The following is a 23,122-nucleotide window of genomic DNA, read 5'->3' as shown; positions in this document are numbered from 1 at the left end:
GAACCTAATTGACATAGGTACATTGGATCATCATTTCCTGAGTTTTGGAGGATCAAGCAAGGTAAATCGGGTCATTTCTTGACCTTTTTCATATAAACTTGGGAGTCTGCTTTCTTGGTTCTGCTGAATTAATTAATGCTTTTGCAAGACTTTCCAGTTGCCCACTTTTTGTTCTTTTTTTCCTGTCCCATTGCTTCATTGTACGAGCATCCCAGGGCTGTTATAACAAAATACACAAACCTGGTGGCTTAAAATACCAGAAATTTAGTCCCTCACAGTTTTATAAACTAGGGTTCTAAGATTAAGATGTTAACAGTGGAGGGGCACCTGGATGGCTCAGTCAGTTAGGCGTCTGCCTTTGGCTAGGGTCCTGATCCCGGGGTCCTGGGATCGAGCCCTACGTTGGGCCTCCTCCTAAGCATGGGGCCTGGTTCTCCATCTGCCCCTCCTCCCCCCATGCGCTCTCTTGCTCTCTCTCTCATGCTCTCTCAAATAAATAAATAAAATCTTAAAAAAAAAAAAAAGTGTTAACAGTGGCATTCTCTCTCTGAAACCTCCAGGGGAGGATCTTTCCTTGCCTCTTCCAGCTTCTGGTGGTCCCAGCAGTCCTGGATTTGTAGCTGTATTACAACAATCTCAGTCTGCGTTTCTGTGGCATTCTCCCTGTGTGTGTCTTCACATGGTCATCTTCCCTCCATGTCTCTGTCTTCTTAGAAGGATGCCAGTCATATTGGGTTAAGGGCCCACGTTACCCCAGTATCACCTCATATTAACTAATTACATTGGTAATGACCTATTTCCAAATAAAATTATTGTGGAAGCCTCTCAGGGTTGGGAGTTCAACATATCTTCTTTAGAGGACACAATTCAACCTATAACATTCTCCTAGTCTTATGCATTTTTTTAAAAATGTTCTTTATTCTAGGCTTAGTGCAGTTTCAGGAGAAAGCAAGTCTTGTATGACTTCTTGATGGTGTGATTGAATAATAGCAGTACTCTCTTGAACTCTGAGCCCATAAACTAAAAATTTATAGCTTTTTATTGAATTCCAGTCTCCTAAATTCCTGTTCCTCCCTACTTCTACCTATAACATCAGCTCTCAAGATATTGTTAGTTATACATAATTGTTATGGGCAATAGGATTTCATTTCATTGATGTTGATTTGTACTCAGATAGAAGTGGAATAACAGCTAGCATAACAGAGTGCTAAGGTATTTTTCAAATTTATTTTAAAACTACTCTTTCCAAAAAAATGTTGGAGATAACCATAATGTGGCACAGATTCTAACTTTTCAGAGGAAATACAATTTTTGTAATAATATAATAAAATGTTGATCTAGCAAATTACTGACTTAAATGCTGTTTTCGTTGCATGCCCCTCTCTTAGTCTAGTTATGAGGACTGTTCTTTAAGTAGTGATATATAATAGAGTCATGGGAGAAGTAATAGCACTAAAGTGCTCACATTATAAAGAAGATTTAATATCAAATATAAGTAATGGAAAAGATATTTAAGCACATCATGAGAACAAATGCTGCTAATGATGGGTCACTTCTTCAGCGGCTTTACTCCAAAGTGTACCACTGTATTAATCAATAATAATAATACCAATACCAATTAATCAATAATAATAATACCAAGTATTATCTGCACACTGATTATTACTAAGAGACTAGTATTTCAAAATAAGATCTTACTATAGTCATTAATGAATCTCCTGGCTAAAGTGGCACTTAAGTAAATTGACTCAGAGAAGTAAGGCTGTAGTTGAAGAACAGACTTATGGCTGACTCATCACCAGCTAACTGGTGACATTTGGGAAGATATTTTACATTTGTTATAAAGATTAGATATTTACACAAAATAATGTGTATAAAACTAGCTAACATGTTGCCTACACATAATAGATGCTCATTAAGAGTTATCACTTTTGGGCGCCTGGGTGGCTCAGTTGGTTAAGCGACTGCCTTCGGCTCAGGTCATGATCCTGGAGTCCCTGGATAGAGTCCCGCATTGGGCTCCCTGCTCAGTAGGGAGTCTGCTTCGTCCTCTGACCCTATCCCTTCTCATGTGTTCTCTCTCTCTCATTCTCTCTCTCAAATAAATAAATAAAATCTTTAAGAAAAAAAAAAGAGTTATCACTTTTTATAGTATTCAGCTAAGTGCCAGGCACAGTTCAAAGCACTTGTCTGAATGCTTTTATATATTTAAGTTGTTTATCCTTTGCACATCACATATGTTTACATTCAAAAGTGACCAAACTGAAACTACCACTAGATGAACCATTTTGAGAAATTTATAATTATACATTTTAGATACATGTAAATGAAATAATACTAAATAGCATTGGTCCAACTACCTCTTGAAAAGATTTTTTACCAAAGCATTCTACATATATAGCTGTCTTTCTTATTTTTAAGGAGTTTCAGAAAAAGTGATGTTTCTTTAGCAATGTTCTATTGATTAGTGGCTCTCAATCTTTAGCATGCATCAGAATCACCTGGAGGGCTTGTTAAAATACGGTTTCTATTTCAGTAGTTCTATAGTAGGCTCAAAAAATTGTGTTTTTAATAAGTTCTCATAACACATTCTCAGATGAAGCTGTTGGTCTAGGGATTGCAATTTAAGAATCATTGCTATAGGTCAATGACTGTCAAGAAGCAAGAAATTCTTCCTTGATTCTAAACATAAGTCTCTCTGATTCATGTTCTTAACTTCTATCTAAGAAAAAGTAATACATATGAATTACTCTTGCCTATAAGGTAATTTATTTTGAAATATTGAAACTAAAATCTGAATGGATATTGAGGAAAGCCTGAAACTCGGATGACAATTCCCATTCTGAAAGTATAGAAGATCTCAGTGCAGGCCCACTTATAAATATCCCAGGACATGAATTTCGAGCATCAGGGGAAACAAGAACTCCTTTGCACGCAAGAGGATACAATCCTGCTTTGTTCTGGACAGACAGTACACCCATTCAGGAACATTATCCCTAAACATATTAGTATTTTATTTCTAACTGATATTGGCAGGTATAATTGGATCATCTCAGGCTAATCATCTAAGTTAAAGCCATATAAATCCCATTGCATACTTCTAAAATTTGTTCTCAGTAACATATGGATTACTTTCTTGTAAAAAATATGTCTTGCTATTCAAGAATTTAGACTGTAATTAACTCATCATGGTACACAAAATATATTTTTCACTGAAGTAGAGTCAAATTTCAAAGCTTTTTCAGTTTCTAATTCCAAATTTGAGATGATAGAGGTAGGAGAGAAGTAGGACACAGTATCCGTCTTTGCCAAGAAGTCAAGCATTCAGCTTAGTACCATCACTGAAAGAGCCAGCAGCCACATACCATATGCATGAAGCAAATTTTCTGTTCTGAAAAACAGATATTTTTATCTGTAAGGGTGGAATAGGATGAGATTTCACACATGATACTCTAATAGTACAAAAAACAAAAAGTTCCTTTCCTTATTGTTCAAAACATATTTCATTCTGTTCCGGAGTGCCTCTCCCTCTGATGACAGGCTTAGAAGAATGATTTACATTTTCTAACTAAAATGAACTTACTCTCTTTTGATTAAACATAGGGGAGCCAGGTCAAAGTTTAATCTCCTTCCCAGAGTCCATCTTCCTCCTCAAGAGGTCTCCCATCCCTGCCTGGTACAGAGGAAAGCTAATGTTCTCATGGCCTGGGATTATCAGAGGTTCAGATGCTTGCCTGAATGAACCTGTCCTGGCCGGCTTGACTCTGGGCATCTGCTTGCAGCCTCTCAGGCGGACATGCCCACGGCTGATGTGAATTGTGAATGACTTCCTCAGCCAGGGTGAGGCAAACTAACTGCCTCCAAAGGCATCAAGCCCCTCTCACTGTTGGCCAGTCTCCACCCCCTCCCCCCACCCAGTGGCACTGTGGAATTCCTCCCATGTAGCCACAGCGGTTTTATGGGTCCACTCTGCAGCTATCAGCCTAATTTTAGCCTCGTTGATCTAATATACCCCCCTCAGGTTATGAAGGCACCTGTGGAGGCCACACACTCCAATGAGAGCTGAGATTTACTCAGTGCATCATCTCAAAGCCTCTGTCCCCCTACACATGCCACACCACTGTTGTCCTCACCTGCAGAAGGTCTGAGTGGGATGCTGGCCAGGGGGGCTCCTGGAGTAGCTAGTCTCCTCCCTGAGCTTCCTAAGTGCCCCCTGGATTTCCTTCTTCTCAGAGCTCACATCCAAGGCCAGGCCTGGAAGAGAAAGGCTGGAGAAGGGGAGGAAGGGCTGGGAGGGCTGCTTTCCTGAGGGGCCAGGAAGAAAGTCCATGCTCTTCTCATTTCCTCTGAGTCCCTGCCTTTTTCACACTTCACCAAGAGAGAAACTCCTCATGAAAATTGGCTAAGAGCAGAACTTGAATGTTCTCACCAAAATAAAAATTTTAACTTAAAAACATTTAATTATTTTTATTTCTTTTTTTGAAAAGACACTTTATGTTCAACCTGGGCATATCTTGAGTTCTTGCTAGTAATGGCTTGAAATCTCACTTCAGATGACCAACTTTTACTCTTGCTATGTAAAGAAAAGCTTTTACAATTTACAAAAGTTTTTTTCTCCTAACACAGCAAGGCTTTCAGAACAATTGCCTGTCTGGGCTATAAGATCCTGTTTTGTCAGTTTAAAGTTGAAATTGACTATTTTTGCCTTCTTAATGATTACGATACTTATCTTCCTGAGATAATAGATAGCTCTGGCTGAAAGGGGGGAAAAAAAGATCCAAATTCAAGCAGGTATGAAAAAAAGCACATTAATTTTTTAAATTCCCTGTTGAACTACAATGTTTTAGGAATTTTTTTACAAAAAAACAATGAGGCTAAAGACACACTCGGTAGGATCACCGTCATCTAAAGGCTGTTTTTAGCCCTTCAGGGTAAGAAATTTTTAATTGCATTGGTTTACTCAAAGACATCCAAACTTAATAAATTAATTCTCACAATTTAAACCCATAAAAAGCTCATTTGAAACCATAAAGCTTATGTTATAATTTATAATGCAATACATATCTTCTTTGTCACCCACCAGCTACAGTCTTAGGAGGCAGAGTCCACAGGGACTAAAATGATGCAAGTAGATAACTATTTTTAATTGATTTGCAACAAAGTCTGATATTTTTAGCTTTAGAGTTACAATTATCTGAACACTTTTAATTTATACACAATATGTGACAAAGCAATAAAATTTAATGTTGAGTAAGAGGTGTAACCATGGATATACCCTGGAATGTTATTGTCTGTGAGCCAGGAAGCTAAATCAGGTCTCAGGCATTTTTCTATTCCATTTATATAAATACATATTACTATCAAGAAATCTCATATTCTATTTCATACTATAAATATGTTATTTAATTTGGTATTAAATAAATACTTCTCATGCTTGGAGCTATTCATTGCAATAAAGTAAAGGAGAAATAATATCCCAACCTATACACAATTACTTAATGGTAGATCTGGGACTACATGCTACTCTAATATTGTTTAATATTTTCATATTTTTAAGTGAATACATTTATTAAGAAAAGGAAATAAGGCAAGTATCTGCTCTTATCACCTAACAGAATAACTTCAAAACCTGTATGCTGACAATTATAAAGATTAATGGGAAAATTTTAGAAGAAAACATAAGAGAAAATCTTTTTATATTGGGTTAGGAAAAAGAGTCCTTAGAAACAAAGAAGTGTGAGCCACTGAAGAGAAAAAACTTGATAAATGAGACTTCTACAATATTAAAATTTTCTGCTCTTTTAAGAATGCTGTTAAGGGGGTGCCTGGGTGGCTCAGTTGGTTAAGCGACTGCCTTCGGCTCAGGTCATGATCCTGGAGTCTCAGGATTGAGTCCCTCTTCGGGGGTCCCTGTTCGGCAGGGAGTCTGCTTCTCCCTCTGACCCTCCCCCTCTCATGCTCTCTCAGTCTCTCTCTCTCTCTCAAATAAATAAATAAAATCTTTAAAAAAAAAAAAAAGAATGCTGTTAAGGGCGCCTGGGTGGCTCACTTGGTTAAGCAACTGCCTTCAGCTCAGGTCATGATCCTGGAGTCCTGGTATCAAGTCCTGCATCGGGCTCCCTGCTCTGCGGGGAGTCTGCTTCTCTCTCTGACCCTCCCCCGTCTCATGCTCTTTCTCTCAAATAAATAAGTAAAGTCTTAAAAAAAAAAAAAAAGAATGCCGTTAAGAAAACGAAAGGACAAGCCACAGCCTGGGAGAAAAGATTTGCAAAATACAAGTGAGGCGTGATTAAAAGTAAGATAAAAAGTAAGAATAAGTGGGTAGGGTTAGCTAATGATGTGGCACTTCATGCTAAACGCAGTCATGCTTCTCTTTCCAGCTTACAGTTGTAACTTTTCCTGTCATATATATGATCTGCACCTCATTATTTCCAGGTGAAGGAAGTGATGTCATGGTTACTGAGAAAAGTTAGTGAGAAAGCACTATGAAGTCCGTAGAGCTAAAAGTCACCAACATTTTGTGGTCACTTTACAGTCGATAGGCATGTGTTTACTTACTGAACACCGTCAAACCTTCCACAATTTCATAGTATGATATGACCAAACAGCCTGGCGTATGTATCTGAACATTTGATTCAGCACAAACAAAATGCAGAAAATATGACTGACCAGACTAAACATGGTTCTCATGACGGTTAACATAGAAAAGCACACCCTTATTCAGGAAGGATCTTGAATCCTTTGGTCCCTGAACGTATTTAAAAAGTAACTGTATAAAGCCAATATATGTATGATTGTACTATTAAGCATATAACAAATGGAAATGTAATATATTTGGAAATAACGACTCAGGAGGAGGGCAGGGCAAAGCTGTACTGAAATAAGAAAATGACACCACATGAATCCACATTAACAAGTAAAAAGAACCAGAAAAAGTAAAGACGTATTATTTGATAGGATGAGCATGTTTGCTCAGCCATTTGAGTTCAAAAGTATGTAATTACAGTAAAGTTTTGGGCACTGCATTTGGCACTGCAGATAGAATGTTTATTAAGACCAAAACCCATCTCATATGTATATGAATAGACAGTTCCTTGATAATATGGTGCTTCTATAACAGAGCATGTGCAGAGTGCTCTGTAGCAAGAGGGAAAGTTTTTATACTTGTTCTTTTCTAGGATAAGCATGAGATAATAATTTTTTTTTCAAAGAGGAATAAAAATGGGTGCCTGGGTGGCTCAGTTGGTTAAGCAACTGCCTTCGGCTCAGGTCATGGTCCTGGAGTCCTGGGATTGAGTCCCACATCGGGCTCCCTGCTCAGCAGGGGGTCTGCTTCTCCCTCTGACTCTCCCCCCCTCTCATGTGCTCTCTCTCTCTCATTCTCTCTCTCAAATAAATAAATAAAATCTTTTTTAAAAAAAGAATAAAAATGAATGAAAAAAATGAATTTTCTAGGTCATGGATTTGTTAAATCACAAAGCATGTTCTCTCTAATATTGTATGTTTCTTCCAAAAGAACTCTTATCAATACAACAGTCCTTTCTCCTTTATTAAAATAGATGTTCCATGTTGTATGAGTTCATACCATTGTTTGGAGCATTTCTCTAACTAGGTCAATTAATTTCACTCTTTTACCAGTCTTATACTATACACTTATTTGATCACCATCTCAAAGTGAAATTTTGCATAAGCCCAGAACCATGGCTAAAAAAATCAAGGCAAATGTCTTAATAGAGACTGAGGATAGTCAACTTGAATCGAGAGAATCAGGGACATATAAGAGAAAAGTAGTCTTACCTGCCGATTTTCATTTGTTATTAGTGCTGTGATTAGATCAGAGGTTAGTTCCACATATTCAAGATACTTAGTTGAATCTTACCAACTCAGCTGGCTCAAGGTTGTGTGAAATGACCTCCAATGTTTTGATGTTGCATCTCATTGTCAACCTTCTATTATATTTATTCATTCAATATTTATTAAATATGTACTCTGTGAAGTAATGTATCCAGCAATGGGAATAAAATAAATATTTACTTAATGCCTATTATGTTTATTCATTTATTTAACACAAAATTTTGAGTGTCTACTCTGTACAAGACACTGTATGAGTTGGTAGCTACATTTTGATGAAGATGACAACGTTCTTTCTTTCATAAGACTTATTGCCTGGGATGTGGGAAGGATAATTAAAAGCTGTAACAGAAAATAAATCAGCATGGAAGGATATTATTCTGTAATAACAACAAGTGAGATTGTCTCCATGTCTGTTCTCCTTTTCCTATTTCATCATCTTTAAGAAACAGCAGGCTCTGTGTTCATTAATTGATGGGAGGTTTGAGGCAAGGTAGGAAGTAGAAGTATATTACAAGACTTTTTGAATTTTATTCCAAAAGCCTAAGCCCACTGATGGTATTTAAAATTAAGTAAAGTAGATGCTGCCCTCAAATTAAATAGGCCGTTTTTCCAGGCTGGGCATGAAGGAAAATGATTTAAGGACTTTCGAATGGAGAGTATATGGCAGCACTCCAAGAAGTTGATCAAACTTGGAGGAGGTGTTAGCCTTGTAGACACATTAGGGTCTTTAGACTCACCATGTGCCCTGTGCTTGACATAAAACGTAGGAGCCACCACATTTCAAGGGACCATTATAGGCTTGAATGACTGGTGTTTTTGCCAGGATAGACTGGTATTTACAGGCTTTCTCCCCCTTTTCCCAAATATGACATAAGCCTCATAGGTGCTACCATGAGAGAAAAGGGAGAAAAAACTTAGTTATGACCAAGATGAAATTTTCTGCCAAGCAGGTAGAATGTGATAGAGGCTCAATGTCAGAATTAGGTTAATTTAAAGGAAATACAGAAAGTGAGTTTGATGAGGGAAATTATGCCCACTACTCAAGAAACCAAGATATAAATACATAATACAAATTTTGACTAGTACTACAAAGGAGAATGACCAGGATGGGTTCAGACTATCCAATAAGGGCTCCTACAAATGAGAGGAAATTTATGATACTGGGAAGAGCACGAGTGAAGGGTCAAACACAGGAAAGCACAAAGCAAGACGTTGAAGAAACCTAGCACAGAGTGTTGGAGACAGTTACATAAGATGTGATATGATAGTGATAGGGAAGATAGACCCTTCAGGGCTTCATAAGTCATAGTAAGATACTCAAAATTTAATGGAAAAATCAAAGAGGGATTTAGCTGTAGAGTGACTTAAGCAACTTATTTTTTTTTAATTACTCTGCTCAATACAACTCAACACCCCAAAAACAAATAATCCAATTAAAAAATGGGCAGGAAAAAAAAATGGCAGAAGACATGAACAGACATGTCCGCAAAGAAGACATACAAAGAAACAACAAGTGTTGGAGAAGTTATGGAGAAAAGGGAACCCTCTTGCACTATTGTTGGGAATGTAAACTGGTGCAGCTATTGTGGAAAACAGTATGGAGGTTCCTCAAAAAAGCAAAAATGGAACTACCCTACAAGCAATAATTGCATTGCTGGGTATTTACCCCCAAAATACAAAAACACTAATTCAGAGGGATATTTGCACTCCTATGTTTATTGCAGCATTATTTACAATAGCCAAAATATAGAAACAGCCCAAGTATCCATCGATAGATGAATGGATAAAGAAGATGGGGTGTGTGTGTGTGTGTGTGTGTGTGTGTATTGGAATATTATTCAACTTTCTGAATGAAGAAATGAAGAGTGAAATCTTGCCATTTGCAACAACATGGATGGAGCTAGAGAATATAATGCTAAGCAAAGTAAGTCAGTCAGAGAAAGACAAATACCATATGATTTCACTCATATGTGGAATTTAAGAAACAAATGAGCAAAAAAGAGAGAGAGAGACAAATCAAGAAATAGATTCTTTAATTGGGAACAGACTGATGGTTACGGAGGGAAAGTGGGTGGAGGGATGGGGGAAATAGGTGATGGGATTAAAGAGTACATTTATCATGATGGGAAAAAAATTATTTAAAAAAAAAAGTTACTCTGCTCAGTGATAAATGCTCTGGATGGGCAAAATTGAAAGAGGAGAGAACAGTCAGATTTTCAAAAGTCCAGGTGAGAGATGATGGTTGTTCTGACACAGGTATGGTGACCGCAGAACTAGAGAGACGTGGGCCAATATTACCTACATACATACAAACACATACGTACACATATAATTGGGAGTATATAAAACTGTATTATGCTCAGTATGAAGACAACTTAGAATCAATTGAAGAAGACAAAATTTTAAACAAACCTTAAAAAAATTATGACAGCACATGATAGGTTCAATCTTAGACAATGTAGGATACAGTGTTACTAATTACAGAGCAGGGTGTGGAGGTCAAAGTCCTCTAGGATGTCTAAGAACTTTACAATTTGAACAATTTCAAGTGTACTGCTACTCAAAATGGAGCTGCCCGTCCCCAAAGAAGAAATTGGCAAATTAACTAAATACTATTCCACTAATTAGAACAGCTTCTTAACTTAATCTCATGTGTGTGTGCGTGCCTGTGTGAGCACCAGTATATATCACTTTATAACCTTGTAAAAACTGGATCTCAACTCCTTCAAACAAAACTCCCTTTTAAAAAATGGCATGTATGTGTTCATAACAATATGTATCACCTTATAACCTTCTTGGGATCTCAACACCCTTCAACAAAATCTGCCTTTGAAAGAGAGAAATTGTGAAACTTCACTCTGAGATTAAATTTAATATGACACTGAGTATTTATGCTGAAACCTTCCATCAGGTGCATTCTGCATCAAACAAAACTTCAAAAAGAATAGCTCATATAATTGTTTCTCTATTAGGTATTTGATAAGCACCCACTTTGTAACAGAAAATGTTCTAAAATTATTTTCTGAAGCAGAGAAGAGCTAGGGCAGCATTTCGGTGGATGTAGAGAAGAAAAGCTGACTTATGAAGTAGGTTCTAGACCTTCTACTACGAGTCCCTATCACCTCATCTTTAGACCTGAGATAATCATGCTGCTAAAGATGATGCCTGGACTAGGGGTACCCCTCGAGACTGCTTCCTGTCCTAAGATCTATGATGACAATAGTTACTATTTAACTGGACACTCTTCCAAGTACTTTACATATGTGAACTCAGTGAATCATTGAACCTCAGAGAAAGTACTATAATTTTCCCAGTGAAGAAGCTGAAGCAAGGAGGAATATGCCCCCAGACATCCCTCAGCTTCGATGTTAATCCATCCCTCTAGTCCTCAGTCTCATCTTCAACTAGAAATCTGATTTCCCCTGATATCTTGGAAGATATTTTAATGTTTTTAACTTGTAAAATGTCAAGAAAGAAGGTCTATCTCTCATTAGCCCTAAACATATAGTAATGAATGTTGGTTTCTTCACCTACAAATGCAAAGGACAATTCTTTGCACAGGTAGTATGTGTCCATTTGCCCACCTAGTGGCCTGAGTGTAAATGTATTCATTCATCCCTCAAAGAGTGTGCTCTATAATGAATGCAAAATCTTCTTATAGGAAAAAATAGCCATGCTGTGTTTATCTGGTGACCACTCCATTACAGAATATCAGCAGGGAGTTAAATATTTTTTTTAAAGATTTTTTTTTTAATTTATTTGACAGAGAGAGAGACAGCGAGAGAGGGAACACAAGCAGGGGGATTGGGAGAGGGAGAAGCAGGCTTCCCGCGAAGCAGGGAGCCCGATGCGGGGCTCAATCCCAGGGCCCTGGGATCATGACCCGAGCCGAAGGCACACGCTTAACAACTGAGCCACCCAGGCGCCCCAGGGAGTTAAATATTTTAATTAATGATTTTATCATACTAATTCCCAGAACTTTTTTTTTTTGTACTTTTTTGTACAGAGTGAATTTTGAAAGTTTTCACAAATAAATATGTTGTCCCAAAGTAACCGCATATAAATATGCCAAAAACTATCCTAAGAGGGTCATTTATTTGAGTTTATAATCAAATGGCATCTCAGCTCATACACATGAGGCCATAAAACTTTTTTACTTTTAATGATGTTGTTCAGATATCAGTGTGCCCATCCTTTCACATCATTTTTTCCATGATGAATAGAGTGTTAACAATGTAATCTAAAATGTGATTGGCAATTGCACACTGTTTTAAAGCTTTGACAAGTCCTCTTTTCCTGAGAATTGATACTGCAATACAAATAAGGAGATGAAAACATGTCTTTCCCTTTCAATGTTTTAAAAAACAACCACATATGCAATTTTATATATAATAAATATTTTATATACATAATATTACATAAGTATATGTAATTTTTAAATATTTATTAAGTATATATATGTAAAACATTAATCAAATTTGGATGTGGTTAAACTTCTGTCCCTGGTAAATTAAAATCTAAATTCATAATCTCCTGGATCAGGCAAACATGTAGATAATTAGAAATGGTCATATGAAGGGTGGGTCATTTTATTAATTGATGTGGAAAGGTAAAGCTACATTTATCTAATTCCTGGTAGGATTTTAGGAAAGGTTTTCCCTTTCCCAAATTGTGTCCACTCCATCCGAATCTGCAAAGCTCAGGGATGGAAAGGAACCTGAGACTAGGTATTTTTAACAAGCTTATCTCGTCACTCTTCAGACCCAACAAGCTTGGAAAATACCCATTTGGCTATTTGTCAATCCCGGTTGAGGAGTTTGTTAGTTATCTCTTCCACTCTATCACAGATATTTCAGATTCCTACCGCTACTGTGCAAGATACTGCTGAACGGAGGCACGCAGTGATGGGCTATGATTTCTTAAAATCATAGTGTCTGGTCAGAAGGTAATTTAAAGGTCATCTTACCCAGTCTTAAGTGATTTCCTGATTTTTTTTTTTTTTTTCAAATTTAGCCTGACCCTCAGGTTATCACCTCCTGCTCATCAATCTTTCAGGTTGGTGTATGAGCCAAACATGGGAAACTCACCTAACTCAATTAGAGAAAGTAATATATTTTATTTTTTTTTTAATTTTTTATTGTTATGTTAATCACCATACATTACATCATTAGTTTGTGATGTAGTGTTCCATGATTCATTGTGCATAACACCCAGTGCTCCATGCAGAACGTGCCCTCTTCAATACCCATCACCAGGCTAACCCATCCTTCCACCTGCTCCCCTCTAGAACCCTCAGTTTGTTTTTCAGAGTCCATCATCGTTCGTCTCCCCCTCCGAATTCCCCCCCTTCATTCTTCCCCTCCTGCTATCTTCTTCCTCTTTTTTTTTTTCTTAACATATATTGCATTATTTGTTTCAGAGGTAGAGGTCTGTGATTCAACAGTCTTGCACAATTCACAGCACTCACCATAGCACATACCCTCCCCAGTGTCTATCACCCAGCCACCCCATCCCTCCCAACCCCCCCACTCCAGCAACCCTCAGTTTGTTTCCTGAGATTAAGAATTCCTCATATCAGTGAGATCATATGATACATGTCTTTCTCTGATTGACTTATTTCACTCAGCATAACATCCTCCAATTCCATCCACATCATTGCAAATGGCAAGATCTCATTCCTTTTGATGGCTGCATAAATTCCATTATATATATATATATATATATATATATATATATATACCACATCTTCTTTGCCCATTCATCTGCCAATGGACATCTTGGCTCTTTCCACAGTTTGGCTATTGTGGACATTGCTGCTATAAACATCGGGGTGCATGTACCCCTTCAGATCCCTACATTTGTACCTTTGGGGTAAATAGTGCAATTGCTGGATCATATGGTAGCTCTATTTTCAACTTTTTGAGAAACCTCCATACTGTTTTCCAGAGTGGTTGCCAACAGTGTAGGAGGGTTCCCCCTTCTCCGCATCCCCGCCAACATCTGTCATTTCCTGACTTGTTAATTTTAGCCATTCTGACTGGTGGGAGGTGGTATCTCATTGAGGTTTTGATTTGGATTTCCCTGATGCTGAGCGATGTTGAGCACTTTTTCATGTGTCTGTTGGCCATTTGGATGTCTTCTTTGGAAAAATGTCTGTTCATGTCTTCTGCCCATTTCTTGATTGGATTATTTGTTCTTTGGGTGTTGAGTTTGATAAGTTCTTTATAGATTTTGGATACTAGCCCTTTATCTGATATGCTATTTGCAAATATCTGCTCCCATTTTGTCGGTTGTCTTTTGGTTTTCTTGACTGTTTCCTTTGCTGTGCAAAAGCTTTTTATCTTGATGAAGTCCAATAGGTCATTTTTGCCCTTGCTTCCCTTGCCTTTGGCGATGTTTCTAGGAAGAAGTTGCTGTGGCTGAGGTCAAAGAGGTTGCTGCCTGTGTTCTCTAGGATTTTGATGGACTCCTGTCTCACATTGAGGTCTTTCATCTATTTGGAGTCTATTTTTGTGTGTGGTGTAAGGAAATGGTCCAGTTTCATTCTTCTGCATGTGGCTGTCCAATTTTCCCAACACCATTTGTTGAAGAGACTGTCTTTTTTCCATTGGACATTCTTTCCTGCTTTGTCAAAGATTAGTTGACCATAGAGTTGAGGGTCCATTTCTGGGCTCTCTATTCTGTTCCATTGATCTATGTGTCTGTTTTTGTGCCAGTACTGTACTGTCTTGGTGATGACAGCTTTGTCATAGAACTTGAAGTCCGGAATTGTGATGTCACCAGCTTTGCTTTTCTTTTTCAACATTCCTCTGGCTATTCGGGGCCTTTTCTGGTTCCATACAAATTTTAGGATTATTTGTTCCATTTCTTTGAAAAAAGTGGATGGTATTTTGATGGGGATTGCACTGAATGTGTAGATTGCTCTAGGTAGCATTGACATCTTCACAATATTTGTTCTTCCAATCCATGAGCATGGAACGTTTTTTCATTTCTTTGTGTCTTCCTCAATTTCTTTCATGAACATTTTCTAGTTTTCTAAGTACAGATCCTTTGCCTCTTTGGTTAGATTTATTCCTAGGTATCTTATGGTTTTGTGTGCAATTGTAAATGGGATCGACTCTTTAATTTCTCTTTCTTCTGTCTTGTTGTTGGTGTATAGGAATGCCACTGATTTCTGTGCATTGATTTTATATCCTGCCACTTTACTGAATTCCTGTATGAGTTCTAGTAGTTTTGGGGTGGAGTCTTTGGGGTTTTCCACATAAAGTATCATATCATCTACAAACAGTGAGAATTTGACTTCTTCTTTGCCAATTTGGATGCCTTTTATTTCTTTTTGTTGTCTGATTGCTGTGGCTAAGACTTCTAATACTATGTTGAATAGCAATGGTGATAGTGGACATCCCTGCCGCGTTCCTGACCTTAGGGGGATAGCTCTCAGTTTTTCCCCATTGCGAATCTTATTTGCTGTAGGTTTTTCATAGATGGCTTTTATGATATTGAGGTATGTACCCTCTATCCCTACACTCTGAAGAGTTTTGATCAAGAAAGGGTGCTGTACTTTGTCAAATGCTTTTTCTGCATCTATTGAGAGGATCATATGATTCTTGTTCTTTCTTTTGTTAATGTATTGTATCACGTTGATTGATTTGCGGATGTTGAACCAACCTTGCAGCTCAGGTATAAATCCCACTTGGTCATGGTGAATAATCCTTTTAATGTACTGTTGGATCCTATTGGCTAGTATTTTGGTGAGAATTTTTGCATCCATGTTCATCAGGGATATTGGTCTGTAATTCTCCTTTTTGATGGGGTCTTTGTCTGGTTTGGGGATCAAGGGAATTGTGGCCTCATAAAACGAGTTTGGAAGTTTTCCTTCCATTTCTATTTTTTGGAACAGTTTCAGAAGAATAGGTATTAATTCTTCTTTAAATGTTTGGTAGAATTCCCCTGGGAAGCCATCTGGCCCTGGGCTTTTGTTTATTGGGAGATTTTTGATGACTGCCCCAATTTCCTTAGTGTTTATAGGTCTGTTCAGGTTTTCTATTTCTTCCTGGTTCAGTTTTGGTAGTTGATACATCTCTAGGAATGGATTCATTTCTTCCAGGTTATCTAATTTGCTGGCATATAGTTGCCCATAATATGTTCTTATAATTGTTTGTATTTCTTTGGTGTTGGTTGTGATCTCTCCTCTTTCACTCATGATTTTGTTGATTTGGGTCATTTCTCTTTTCTTTTTGATAAGTCTGGCCAGGGGTTTATCGATCTTGTTAATTCTTTCAAAGAACCAGCTCCTAGTTTCGTTGATCTGTTCTACTGTTCTTTTGGTTTCTATTTCATTGATTTCTGCTCTAATCTTTATTATTTCTCTTCTTCTGCTGGGTTTAGGCTTTATTTGTTGTTCTTTCTCTAGCTCCTTTAGGTGTAGGGTTAGGTTGTGTATTTGAGACCTTTCTTGTTTCTTGAGAAAGGCTTGTATTGTTATATACTTTCCTCTTAGGACTGCCTTTGCTGCATCCCAAAGATTTTGAACAGTTGTGTTTTCATTTTCATTGGTTTCTCTGAATTTTTTAAATTCTTCTTTAATTTCCTGGTTGACCCATTCATTCTTTAATAGGATGCTCTTTAGCCTCCATGTATTTGAGTTCTTTCCAACTTTCCTCTTGTGATTGAGTTCTAGTTTCAAAGCATTGTCTGAAAATCAGGGAATGATCCCAATCTTTTGGTACTCATTGAGACCTGATTTGTGACCTACAATGTGATCTATTCTGGAGAATGTTCCATGGGCACTAGAGAAGAATGTGTATTCTGTTACTTTGGGATGGAATGTTCTGGATATGCCTGTGAAGTCCATTTGGTCCAGTGTGTCATTTAAAGTCTTTATTTTCTTGTTGATCTTTTGCTTAGATGATCTGTCCATTTCAGTGAGGGGGGTGTTAAAGTCCCCCACTATTATTGTATTGCTGTCAATGTGTTTCTTTGCTTTTGTTATTAATTGCCTTATATAATTGGCTGCTCCCATGTTAGGGGCATAGATATTTACAATTGTTAGATCTTCTTGTTGGATAGACCCTTTAAGTAGGATATAGTGTCCTTCCTCATATCTTATTACAGTCTTTGGTTGAAAATCTAATTTGTCTGATATAAGGATTGCCACCCCAGCTTTCTTTTGGTGTCCATTAGAATGGTAAATGGTTTTCCACCCCCTCACTTTCAATTTGGGGGTGCTTTGGGTCTAAAATGAGTCTCTTACAGACAGCATATCAATGGGTCTTGTTTTTTAATCCAATTTGGTAGCCTGTGTCTTTTGATTGGGGCATTTAGCCCATTTACATTCAGGGTAACTATTGAAAGATATGAATTTAGTGCCATTGTATTGCCTGTAAGGTGACTGTTACTGATATTGTCTGTGTTCCTTTTTGGTCTATGTTGCTTTTAGGCTCTCTCTTTGCTTAGAGGACCCCTTTCAATATTTCTGTAGGGCTGGTTTTGTGTTTGCAAATTCCTTTAGTTTTTGTTTGTCCTGGAAGTTTTTCTCTCTCCTTCTATTTTCAATGACAGCTTAGCTGGATATAGTATTCTTGGCTGCATATTTTTCTCGTTTAGTGCTCTGAATATATCCTGCCAGTCCTTTCTGGCCTGCCAGGTCTCTGTGGATAGGTCTGTTGCCAATCTAACATTGCTACCATTGTAGGTTACATATCTCTTGTCCCAAGCTGCTTTCAGGATTTTGTCTCTGAGACTCGTAAATTTTACTATTAGATGTCGGGGTGTTGACCTATTTTTATTGATTTTGAGAGGGGGTTCTCTGTGCCTCCTGGATTTTGATGCCTGTTTCCTTCCCCAAATTAGGGAAGTTCTCTGCTATAATTTGCTCCAATATACCTTCTGCCCCTCTCTCTCTTTCTTCTTCTGGGATCCCAATTATTCTCATGTTGTTTTGTCTTATGGTATCGTTTATGTCTCAAATTCTGCCCTCGTGATCCAGTAGTTGTTTATCTCTTTTTTTCTCAGCTTCTTTATTTTCCATCATTTGGTCTTCTGTATCACCGATTCTCTCTTCTGCTTTATTTATCCTAGCGGTTAGCGCCCCCATTTTTGATTGCAGCTCATTAATAGCCTTTTTGATTTTGACTTGGTTAGATTTTAGTTCTTTTATTTCTCCAGAAAGGGTTTCTCTAATAATTTCCATGCTTTTTTCAAGCCCAGCTACTAGCTTTAGCTTCTTTACTAAAGATAGTAAAGATACTATCTTTAAAATCATGATTCTGAACTCTAGGTCCAACGTCATACTAATGTCCATATTGAGTAGGTCCCTGGCAGTCGGTACTGTCTCTTGTTCTTTTTGTTGAGGTGATTTTTTCCGTCTTGTCATTTTGTCCAGAGGAGAATAGATGAATGAGAGAACAAAATGCTAACAGGGTAACAACGTCCCCAGAAAATATACTCCAAAAAATCAGAAAAGACCTGAAACCAGGGGAAAAGAAAGGGAAAGAAAGAAAAAAGAAAAAGATAAAAACAAACAAAAACAGAACAAAACAAAAAAAAACAGAATATAATCAAATATGATCAGGCTGGTGCATAGATCAGTGCCACACACTAGATTTTGGGTGTATTTTGGTCTGTTAGAAAAATGTGCCTCCCAAAATTTTAAAGAAAGAAAAACTTATATGTGTACAAAAATAAGGGTTGATACAATGAAGGCATGGAATATGACTGTAAAGATGAAACTTATAAAAAATTTTATAAAAGGAATTGGTAAGATAAGAAGTTGTTTGAAAAAAGAAAGAAGAGGTTTAAAAAAAAAGAGAGAAAAAAGGAGAGAATGTGATCAGGCAGGAGACTAGAACAAAGCCATACACTAGAGATTTAGGGTATATTTTGATCTGTTAGAAGAAACTGTATCCCAAAATTTTAAAGAGAGAACAACTTATATATATATATATATATGCCAAAAATAAGGGTAACTACTATGAAGGGATAGAATATGACTCTAAAAATGAAAAATAAAAATGTTTTTTAAAAAAGAGATTGATAAGATGTTGGTTGAAAAGGGAAAAAGAAAAATTCAAAAAAAAAAAGACAAAAAAAAATTAACTTTGAAAGACTAAAGAATCATGGTAAAAAAGCCATGGATTCTATGTGCAGTATTCCCCTAGCACTGGAGTTCTGCCGTTCTCATTGATCAGTAAACTTGGTCTTGGCTGGATGTTCTTGCTGATATTCTGGGGGAGGAGCCTGTTGCCATGGTTCCCAAATATCTTTGCCGGAGGCGGAACTGCCCTGCCCTTGCTGGGGTCCAGGCTAAGTTATCAGCTCGGGTTTGCTCTCGGGAGCTTTTGTTCCCTGCAAGCTTTCCATACAGCTTTGGAGGATGGGAGTGAAAATGGCGGCTTCCCAATCTCCACCCCAGAGGAGCCGAGAACTGGGGGCCCTGCTCCTCCGTGCGCCCCCAGAGAAAAGTAGTCAATCACTCCTGGCTCCCCGGTCTCCGGCCACACTCCGTGCTCACTGGCCTGTGACCCTGCGTTTCTATCTCTGGCATCTGACCCTGTGTGGAGTCTCCAAACCCCGCAGATACCTGTGGTGTGCTCCCGTGCTGCTCCTCCCAGGGGAGGAAGGGGAGTCTCCCCAGATCTGCCGCTTGTTGGGTCCCTGCTGGAGGAGCAGTGGCCCGACTGTGCCATGGATCACGGTCTATGGCAACCCCAAGCTGAGAGCCCACTCCTCGGCTCCTTCTCTGTAGCTGGCTTCCCTGCTCGGATACCTGGGAGGTCTGCTGCACTCAGCATCCCCGGTCTTTCTGTGACCCTGAAGGTCCTGAGACCACACTGTCCCAGCGAGGGTTCCACCCCCCACTTAGCCACTGGAGTGACGTCCCTAAGTGGAGCAGACTTCTAAAAGTCCCAATTTTGTGCTCCACAGCTCTATCACTTGCCAAAAGCGGCCGATGGAGGCCCCCTCCCCCGCCGCCTATCCTCCCTAATATTGCCTCGGATTCACTTCTCTGCATGTCCTACCTTCCAGAAAGTGATCGCTTTTCTGTTCAGAGAGTTGTTGCTATTCTTTTCTTCAATCTCCTGTTGAGTTCATAGGTGTTCAGAATGGTTTGATCCCTATCCAGCTGAATTCCTGAGACCAGATGAAATCCAGGTCTCCTACTCCTCCGCCATCTTGCTCCGTGCCCCCCTCAAAGTAATATATTTTAAAGAAAGCACTACATTTCAGTAGATTCTATAATCACCAGCCAGTCGTTTTTGGCCTAACCTGCTCACAAATATTTTTGGATTGACAAGTGACTGTAGTGATTCATGTCTAATTTACCTGCTTATTCATTCCCTAAGGCATAAAATAAGTCAAGCTAAGGCTACAGAATTACAGTTCCTTAGTTATTATCACCAGGTGTTATCCAAGATACCATGTCTACCAAAACAACAACAACAACAACAACAACAACCTGAAATGACAATGAGAAAATTTAATTGGTTAGGGCTATGGCTATTTAAGTAGACAGTTCACATTAGTCTTTAAAACTGCATTTGCTACCAAACATTATTGCTATTATTGATGGATTTTAGGGCAAAGCCAACTCTGAATGATTTAGTCTGTGATTGAATTGCACAGTATAACTTCATTGTGTTTCCTGTAAAATTTTCCTGTAATTCAGGATCTGAGAGGGGCGCCTGGGTGGCTCAGTTGGTTAAGCAACTGCCTTTGGCTCAGGTTATGATCCTGGAGTCCCAGGATCAAGTCCCGCATCGGCCTCCCTGCTCAGCAGGGAGTCTGCTTCTCCCTCTGTCCCTCCCCCCTCTCATGCTCTCTCTCTATCTCATTCTCTCTCAAATAAATAAATAAAATCTTAAAAAAAAAATTCAGAGTCTGAGAGACATTAAGCAGTTATGTATTGATTCTTTCCCCCCCCCCTCAAATGATCAATTCAGAACTTGGGGCTTTATTTCCCCAAAGACTGCAATATCCATAAAAAGATGATTTCTGTGAGTATACGATTCTGTATACTACAAAATGTCATCAGACATTTTTGAGGACCATCTGTACTATTGTCACTTCAGCAACAGAGGTGGGAAAGAGAACTGATTCTAGCAGAAACACCAGAAACAAACAAACAAAAAGCCTTGCTGAAAATAAGATGTATCAAAAATAAGATGTATCAAGAAATGTTTAAAAGAGGTGGAATACACTGGATTCCACATTTCTTCTCTGAATAGAGTAAAATGGGTCTTTTTTTTTTTTTAATCTTTTTTATTGGCTGATCATTTGTCCTTGACCATGGGTGACTACAAAATGTTATCATTGAAAGACTCACAAATTATCTAGTCTTAGTCAATAAAGAAATTATAGGCTACCTGACATTGATAGTTCATTCAATAAATATTTATTAAGGGGTTACTGTGTGCCAACCAGTGCCCAGGGCACTGGAAACAGAGAAATGAACAAAATAAACAAATCCCTTTTATCCTCATGGGCTTCCATTCTAGTGGGAGCAGATAGATAATGAACAAACATGTGATAAGTACCATGAAGCAAAATAAGGTCAGCTAAGTGGATAGAACATTTGAGCAAGTTTCATATGGAATGAAGGTGTGAGCCACATAGATATGTATATGTCTCTGCCCTGAAACTAAGACTTACGCCTGTTAAGGGCAAAGACAAACTATTAAATGTCTCTGGTCTCCTTTCCCCTCCTCTTAGAGCTTTGCATCATAGGGATCCAAAAATATTTTAACTGTTTTGAAAGTGATTTCAGTGGCAGTCATGACAATCACTAACATCCCTTTCCAGCCCATAAAGTGAAGATACAACTACTAACTTCATGAGGCAGGAGTACAGATCCTATCAGGCGAGAGTAGTTTCTCAACTCCTCTACTTAGTTCAGCCCATATCAGGAATTTCATAAAACAGGACAGCAAACCCACATTGACAAACTGGAAAGAAATTCATTTTATCAGTTCACTGACTTATCAGCTCCAGTGGAGGGACAAACCTCTAACACGTTAGTCATGACCTTACGGAAACTCGCATAAAAATAATGCAGATGAGAGTGTCGGGTCATGATCCCAGGGTCCTGGGATCGAGCCCCGCATCGGGCTCCCTGCTTGGCGGGGAACCTGCTTCTCCCTCTCCCTCTACTCTTCCCCCTGCTTGTGCTCTCTCGCTCTCTATCAAATAAATAAATAAAATCTTTAAAAAATAATAATAATAATGCAGATGAGAGTGATAACACCTATTTGTAAATGGCTTCAATCCAACAAAACTATGCTATATGTTCAATTCATTCCGCAAACACTTGCTGCACACTTACTATGTGCCAGACCCTGGGGATGTAATGCACAAGAGAGTCCCTGGCCTCTGAGAGTTTGTTTGCTGGTGCATTTCAGATCTAACATAGTCTCTTCCTCTGTAGGGGCTGATTCTTAGGGGCCTGGCACCACTGTCATTTGGCATTGTTTGAAGAAATAAAAAACACTCAGGGAAGAGCCTAGTAAAAGGATGCCCCATACGCCAGTGTTTCCCTGTCCCAAAGGACAGCAGTTTCCTTGACCTGACGGTTCCAACCCAAGTGTCTCTTTGGAGTCAGAACTAAGGCATTCAGAACTGAGTTCCTTGTTGAGCTGAAGCTCTTAGGCAAAGGCCAAACACAGACAGACGTGAACACACACATCTGGAGACGCACTGCAACAGCTACACTGTACCCACTATTACCCCTCCCATCCCAGAGTTTGCTTCCCCACCTCCGTTACTGGGCTTTCTCTGCAGATGTCATTCCGCGATGTACGGCCAGTCCTTGGACCCCTGACCTCTGGACAGGCCATTAAGAGACCTCTGTTCCTGGAAAAATCAAGAGGCATATGGGTACAGAGGAAAAATAGCCCTGCCATTTTTTTGACATATTCAAATTACCAAGTTTCAGTTACAGTTCTAGATAAGAATTTAAGTAAGTCCTTATTTTATAACTGAAAAGGAGAAAAGCTAGCCTTATCTCCATTTTCTCTGTTGTCTACTGGCTCTTATGTTTCTTGTAATATAATGTCGTGTAAGTCAGGGGAGATGGGACTGGGGCTGGTCTCCTGTTGTTTTAGAACCTCCCTGGTCTGAGGTGAAAGTCTTTAATTGGGCACATGTGCCATCTCATTTGTCCTTTTTGCCCTTTGCTTTGACTGTTTTATTGAGAGAAGCAACATTATTTTTAGTAGCTCCTTACCTGATGCTTCATGAGTACAGATGTGTCAGGTTGCTATCTGATCTTTCC

General features: G+C 38.6%; 1 long non-coding RNA gene across 2 annotated transcripts; it reads right to left on the bottom strand.

Annotated features, from left to right (window-relative positions):
• Positions 1-523: 523 nt before the first annotated feature.
• On the bottom strand, positions 524-23,122 carry LOC118009330. 2 transcript variants are annotated; one of them, XR_004678887.1, is made up of 4 exons: positions 23,075-23,122; positions 22,605-22,701; positions 4,134-4,268; positions 524-3,391 (listed from the first exon to the last, which is right to left on the bottom strand). It is a non-coding gene; the product is annotated as an uncharacterized LOC118009330 (long non-coding RNA). The 2 variants fall into 2 exon arrangements; XR_004678886.1 differs by lacking the exon at positions 23,075-23,122 and having other exon boundaries at positions 22,605-22,819.

This window comes from Mirounga leonina, unplaced genomic scaffold (assembly GCF_011800145.1).
Source record: "Mirounga leonina isolate KUSES-001 unplaced genomic scaffold, KU_Mleo_1.0 Mir_127, whole genome shotgun sequence".
NCBI lineage: Eukaryota > Metazoa > Chordata > Mammalia > Carnivora > Phocidae > Mirounga > Mirounga leonina.
Note: the sequence above shows the minus strand (reverse complement) of the source record. Positions and strands in the feature narration are given on the sequence as shown.